This window comes from Montipora capricornis, chromosome 12 (assembly GCF_036669925.1).
Source record: "Montipora capricornis isolate CH-2021 chromosome 12, ASM3666992v2, whole genome shotgun sequence".
Taxonomy (NCBI): domain Eukaryota; kingdom Metazoa; phylum Cnidaria; class Anthozoa; order Scleractinia; family Acroporidae; genus Montipora; species Montipora capricornis.
In genome coordinates, this window is record NC_090894.1 from 10069711 (window position 1) to 10077154 (window position 7444).

General features: G+C 37.6%; 1 long non-coding RNA gene across 1 annotated transcript in view; it reads left to right on the forward strand.

Annotated features, from left to right (window-relative positions):
* The first annotated feature begins 676 nt into the window (after positions 1-676).
* Positions 677-7444, forward strand: part of LOC138026765 (uncharacterized) — a 14114-nt gene continuing 7346 nt past the window's right edge. Inside the window, exon 1 of the long non-coding RNA XR_011127338.1 lies at positions 677-816. This is a non-coding gene — a long non-coding RNA (uncharacterized lncRNA). The remainder of the gene's footprint in view (positions 817-7444) is intronic.

The following is a 7444-nucleotide window of genomic DNA, read 5'->3' on the forward strand; positions in this document are numbered from 1 at the left end:
CCTGTGAATATTTCGTGCAACTTGTCTCTCAATATTTCGGCGACATTGTGGCGGGACAAGTTGCACGAAACATTTTACAATGTAGCATACCCTGCAACGGCCAAAATCGTTGCGAGACAAGTTGCAAGAGCCGTTGCCGAAAGTAGAATTAAGTTCTACTTTTGGTGCAACTTGTCTCGCAACGATTTTGGCCTTTGCAAGGTATGTTACATACATGGCACTGTTACGATGTGAAATGTTTCGTGCAACTTGTCCCGCCACACTGTCGCCAAAACATTGCGAGACAAGTTGCACGAAACATTTCACCTTAAGGCACCGTCACACTGGGATTTTTTTCATGCAACTTGTCTCGCAATGTTTTGGCAACATTGTGGCGGGACAAGTTGCACGAAACATTTCACATTGTAACATACCCTGTAGCGGCCAAAATCGCTGCGAGACAAGTTGCACGAAAAGTAGAACTACTTTCGGCAACGTCTCTTGCAATTTGTCTCGAAACGATTTTGGCCGTTGCAGGGTATGTTACACTGTGAAATGTTTCGTGCAACTTGTTCCGCCATAGTGTCGCCGAAACATTGCGAGACAAGTTGCACAAAACATTTCACAGAGTGCCTCGATTAAAAAACTAATGAAACACATTAGTTTTATCTCCAGGCAAAAATTTCCATGGAAATTTTGTAAGTATAACGACACCCACGATACGATTTCCACATTATACATAAAAGAAAGAATTTTGCCATTAACCATAAGTCGGCTGATCAGAAGGGTGGAACCAGAGCAAGCTGAGCGCAAGTTAAATTTTTGAACTTTCTGCAGGTATGAATAACTTGTTTGTCTCTGCCAAATTCAGCGAAATGCATTATGAAGAGAGTAAATCAGTTGCTGAATTTCTCTTTCAGAGGAAATCATATGAACGCTATTTTGTTATTTTGCGTAAAAGTTCTCAATCTTTTCTCAAGTGTTACAGCCAAGGGACGTATGTAGAATCCTCAGCTATATCATCAGTTGATAAAACAAGTTGAACCAAAACTCGGCCAATTGTACTCCGCGATGCAATCAGGAATACGAGCTGCAATATCGACATTTTAAAGCGTATGAGACAAATTCATATTGATAAGGAAAGACGCATGTATGAACATTAAACAGAAAACAGAAAAATAGGGGGCTTTTTATGTAAATAAGTTACCGACGGAATCCAGTTTCACCTTCACACTTACTCATACTCATAAAAGAGGCGGATCACGCAAGGTAATACTTGGCATTGTTTAACACTGTTTTTGTGCACTCAGAAACGTATTCTATTCAAGTTCTTTCCACAGCTTTCTGGTAATTTCTTGATATGAGGGGAGGGGAGGGAAGGAAATTCTGCTAAATTTAATCAGGCTTTATAACTCCTTTGCAAAGACAATGATTACATCAAAAATGATTCATGAGCAAAAACCGATAAAACGTCACATGCATGAGTTTTAAAAACAGATAAAACACACTCCATTAGAATTCTTTATGTAAAGCACACTAATAAGGTATCGCAATCGAAATTTCCCTTTCGTAAACGGTCGTTGCCGTTTGAAACGGTCGATGCCATGTATAACGGTCGACTACACACTTCACTTCAATTCAAATAAAATTAAAAGAAACAAACTAAGAAAAATATTAACAAAAATAAAGACAAAAAAGGAAAAAAAACATTTATAAAAGAAAAACTCGAGGAGAAAAAGAGTCCGAAAATTTCAAGACTCGAACTCGGGTTTTCAGCCCTCACCCTAAACAGAAACCCTAACCCGAATCCTAACTCATATGACCAGCGAGACACAACTCGCGGTAGCCGCAACCTTTTGAGTTCTTAGACCTAATGAGTGTAAATGAGCTAAAAAATGGCATCGACCGTTTCAAACGTCAACGACCGTTCTGAGAAATGGCAACGACCGTTTCAAATGGCAAACAGCCGTTTACGTAAGGGAAATAAGCGGCGCGATCACTGTGAAAGCTTTCTTAGAAAATTAATGTCCATTTGAAAAAGCTGCAAACTAATTTCACGAAAAAGCGCAAGAAACCATGGTAGTGCGAGGTGTGATGTGGGAAGAAGGTCATTCCATTCATCAGGTGCCACCAATCAGTACTCGCCACGGTTGACTTCAAAAGAAACAAAGGAGAAAGGTCCAGAATAAATCTTAAGCAATTAGGTAATGGAGGAATTCGAAATTTTAATCATGTGGAAGAGAAAAGGCCGTAAAAAAGGGCCGCGCTCTCTTTACTTTTGCGTTGCAACTCGCTGTGTTGGGCATGCACGGCGGTTACTTAGCAACCGAATCCTCACGTGATACTTCATGTTGTGTGGGCTCACTTAACAACAGCGGAATAACTGTAAAGGAATGCGCGGGACAGAGCGGGCTCAAGTCACAGTCAACACCGTCCAAGGTTGTGGATGGCGATTTGATCAGGGTTAATTTCGACACGTGGCAGAGGTCCCTTTTCCCATACTCGTCAGCCCAGCGAACGCAAAAAGAAAAGAGACGACCTCTGCTAGCAGGGAAAATAGCTGCTAGGAGTCGTTTACAAAACACTGGACTTTTAAACATGCCATTTTCGAAATATCAAATATTCAGCGTGATAGTGAGGCAGTGACTACAAAAACAATGGAAACACGTTGAAACTAATGTGAAAAATATTAACATATCATCCACTTTCTTTTTTGGTAGCTTTTTTTTCCCCATAAAAACCAGTAAGCTATTTCCGAGCTCATATCCGTCTCAAAGCAAGTCTAAGTGCGAAGATTTTCTTATGAAAATTAGTTTTTATTCATATGCAAAGTAGAACTAATTACCGTCACAAAATCTTTAGACTAGCTTTGAAGAGGAGGAAGAAGTGAATTCGGAAATGGTCTATTGTATTTTTTGGAAAACTGTTAAATGGACGTGTTTGAAATTGATCATACATACCTAATCGGACACAAATTCCTCGCCCTAGTAGACAAGCACTTTCCCAAAGATCACAAGCTCAGAAAAACCTTCAACCGAAACACCATTAAGAGCAGTTACAGCTGCATAAACAACACGAAACCAATAATCGACAACCATAACAAACGCATCCTAACTGCATCTACACAGACTGGTGATACCGCTGCCGCTGCCGCTACCATTAATAACAACAAGACATGCCACTGCCGACAAAAGAACACATGCTCGCTCAACGAAAACTGCCTGCAATCATCAGTAATCTACCAAGACACTGTTACACGCAAAGAGAACAACACAACAGAAGCGTACATTTGGACTCACAGAGAACCACTTCAAAACAAGATACATAAACCACACCGCATCATTCCGCCACGCTAAAAACAGAAACTCCACCGAACTCAGCAAGCATATCTGGACCCTCAAAGACAACAACATCGAACACTTTATTTCGTGGCGCATTCTCCACGACAACTTCTGGTGACTAAAAAATAAAAAAATAGTGTGGTTTAAAACGTTTCGGTCATACGACCTTCATTAGTTACAGCAACTTCCTTTTTAAATACAGCACAACCAGGTGTTCCAATTGCTGATAAAGTAACTATTTATTCAAATACTAAAAGTCCTCACACTGAGTCATTATGTATACAAAATGACGGTAAAAGACCTGTAAACATTTATAATACTAGAGATCAATCTGGATCATTAAATCCTCCTAGAGAATTAAAATTACCAGACTTACCACATGATAGTCAACTAATTGTATCAAATGTTGATCAAGCAATCAGCGGTAAAAAGAAATTCACACAAGATACTGATCTTTCAAATAAAAAATAATAAATCTATCTAGCCAAAGATCTGGTAGTAGTCATGCAATGAGTTATTCACATTTTCAATCTCGATTTTTTAAGGGGGGTGTTAATAATGACATAGACTGTTGAAAACGACCTTAATATATTGGGCGAAACACAAATAGAAAGCAAGTTATTAATAGAAGATATATAGAAGACAACTATTTACAAATAAACACAGGCAAATTAATTTTCAATATCGCAAAAAATACAAATAGAGATCAAGTGATTAATACAGCATATGCGGGAGACTTTCACTATAAGAAAGATGGTAGCTTTGCATTACCTGGAGATATGGATTTAAACAACAACAACTCATCAATGCCGACAAATAACCAAGATTTAGAATCAAAAAATCATGTTCGTAATAATGTTCTATTAAGGCCACATTCAAAAACCAACTTGTTTGATTATGTTATGAAAGATGTTTTAAAAATTTCCTCAGAATCTCATGTTGAGGTTCAAAAAACTGATGATTTTCATATCATTCTCATAACAAACGAGTTGTTTGCGCAACTAAAACAGGTAAAACAGCTTTTACAATTTGTATTGAATTGTTGACAACAACTCGTTATGTTTGGGATCGTTTAAATGTATGGTTTGAATTAAAAAAACAGAGGTCTTGCGGCAACAACCATTAAATATCAATACAATAATAACTTGTTTTATACCAGGTAATTCTTCAAATAAATATTATTGACTCCCCTCCAATTTATTTATATTGTAATATTACCATCGGAGGGTTGTAACGCGTTCAAAACTAATTTGTGCCATTACATTTTAGAGAAATTCGGTGCAGAACAACCAAAACGCACTGAAGAATTTTGCCATTCCAAGCAAAGTTGGGTGTTTCATCGGAGAAAAATAAGGTCTCCGTCAAGTTCACTCGAGTCACGATTTCAATAAACACAATTTCGTCAAAAATCACCATTTTCTTTTCCCGCTGAGCAAACCTAACTATATTAGAACACTGTTTAGTATTTAATAAAAGACGTTCCGAAATTAGGGAACCCTTTACATTTATCAATGCAAAAAGGCTCATTACCAGCCTACATTGAGTGGTCTTCCGAATTTCGAACCCCTTAACTCTCATCCGATAAAAAACTACGAGTAATGCTTAACTTGAAAGGCTTTCCGAATTTCGTACCCCTCAAATCTTATCAGAGCAAGAAACGATAATTACTACTTAATTTGAAATGCCCTCCGAATTTCGGAACTCCAAATCTTCTCCGACCAAAAACCATGATCGCTACTTAACTAGGAATATCCTCCGAATTTCGGACCCCTCAACTCTTATCCGAGAAAAAAGGATGATTAGCACTTAACTTGGAATGCGTTCCGAGTTTTAGACCCGTCAACTCTTATCCTACAAAAACAACGACGTTTACTAACTTGGAATGCGTTTAGAGACCGCCTTATGTTTTCAAAATATTTTCCACTTTTCTCTTTACCACTCTTCACTGAAAAAAAAGTCAATGACCGCGAAGAATCTTGTTGACTATACCTACGAACACTAAAGGTATAACTTAAACAAACTTGTTTCGTTGCTGTTGTTTACATCATTTAACTTGCGATAAGATGCTTTAATGTATATTTCCACTTTCTCTATCAGCCACTTGGTGGCAAGTTAAACAGACTGTCAGTGAGGGGTGAGATTCCTTTTTAAAGAAAATAGCAATTAAATAGTGTCATAAAAATGTATATAATTATGTTACTGGGTGCCTCCAAACAAAGCAGCTCGCTCTCTCTCTCTGTTGTTCTAAAAATTCAGCTTTGTCCCTTTCTTTGTCTTTGACAAGACAAGATCATCTTCAAGAGACAACTATTTTGTTGAAAGTTCAAGATTAGATATACAAAAAAGTTATTTTCAAGAAATGGTGATAGAACTGGAATAGACCTCTTTCATAATATCTAACCTTGCACTTTCAACAAAATAGTTGCCTCTTGAAGATGATCTTGTCTTCTCATTTACGGTTCAGTCTTTCAAATGTGTAGGCTTGTGTGGTTTATAACAACTGAAATTCTTGGTTGATTGTTACTATAAGCGAAGGGGAATATATTCGCATCTTTGTGCAGACTCACCTCAGGTATGTCATCCAACTAATCCCCAACGACTTTTTCAATAGCAGTCTGCACTGACGATCATTCAATGACAAGTGGAATCATAGCCTCTGCTAAATGGGCATCGAATGACCTTGGCTGGAGCGCGCGCTGTCTTCTTTATCACCATTATATCATCTAAATGCCATGTGCTAGTCGCTGCTGGGGTAGAGTAAACTCTTTTTTTGTCATATTAACATTGCTGACCTGTAATCTATCCTCACTGCATTCCTATTATCACATCGTGGTATACTAGGTTATGGGACGTGTTCGCGACAACCATGGGTGGCAATAGGAATGCAGAGAGCGCGGTGGCGCTGTCAACCGACACCAGGGAAGGTGGGTGGGGCAAAAACCCACTTCCTGGCCCAGAACGCCGGCAAAGTGAAAACGATCGAAGGAAAAGCCCGGCTTTAAAGGCAATCAGGCCGCAAAGCATCATGCATGCCGGTATGCAACCAACGCTAGTGGATTGGGAGGTTTAGGCGACACTTTCACGATACGCTAATTAATTGTGCATTGAGAATATGATCGAAACATCTTGAACTTTAAAACTGTCTGTGATTTTGGGATTCCGAAATTCGGAAACGTGTTTGGGTAGTTTTTGGGTTCCGAAATTCGAAAGCATTTTTTGGTGGGTTGGCGGTGGCAATGCTTGGAATAATCTATTCCTCGTTATTCCGAGTTACAATCGTCCCAAAATCTCGAGGTAAAGTGGAACCAGTGATTTGCTCTAATAATTTTGGCGCATCCGAGGGAAACAAGAAAAAGTTCTGCTCAATTTTAACACGATTTTGAGATTCCGACTAAATGTAAGAAATTCACTCTTGTTTAAGGAAGCAATTTTCAAAATCCCCGTGAATCTTGATGTACTTTTTAAACATTTTTTCCTTTTTCCGCAGAAATCACTGAAATTTCTTGCTTTAAATTAATTAATCCGACATGCAGAAATTACAGGAATACCCGTCAGAATAAGCTATTTTCCTACTGAATCTAAGTAATTGTTTTGAATTTTTGAAAAATGTAATGCCACAATTTAGTTTGGAACGGGTTTTGTCTTCACCACCAAGTAAATTACCTCTTTACGCTGTGATGTTTGGTGCTAAAGGACATACCATTAATTTATCCCAAAAAATGTTGATGGTCATAATACATTTTCGATATCAAAAACAGAGTTAAAAATGAATTTGCCAATTAATATAAATCAATGTACATTCAAAAATTCATTACAACAATTAAATCATAATAAAACAAACGAACCAACTTCTTAAAGACATGTCTTTGCATTACTCATTCCATCAGCACTTTCATTTAAATCTTTCTTATATACGTTACAATTGGATAGCGTTAAATTTTTGAATTTTAAATTTCAAATATAATGACGGTTATATTTTGAAAGGATGATACAAAGCTTATTATTATGGTGTAACTGAACGTTTAGCTCTGGCTTTAAACCTAAAATATATAGATGGCTTCTTTCAGTTGAAGGAAACTAAACATTCACAAAAAAAAAACATTTAACTTAAATTATTCATTTAC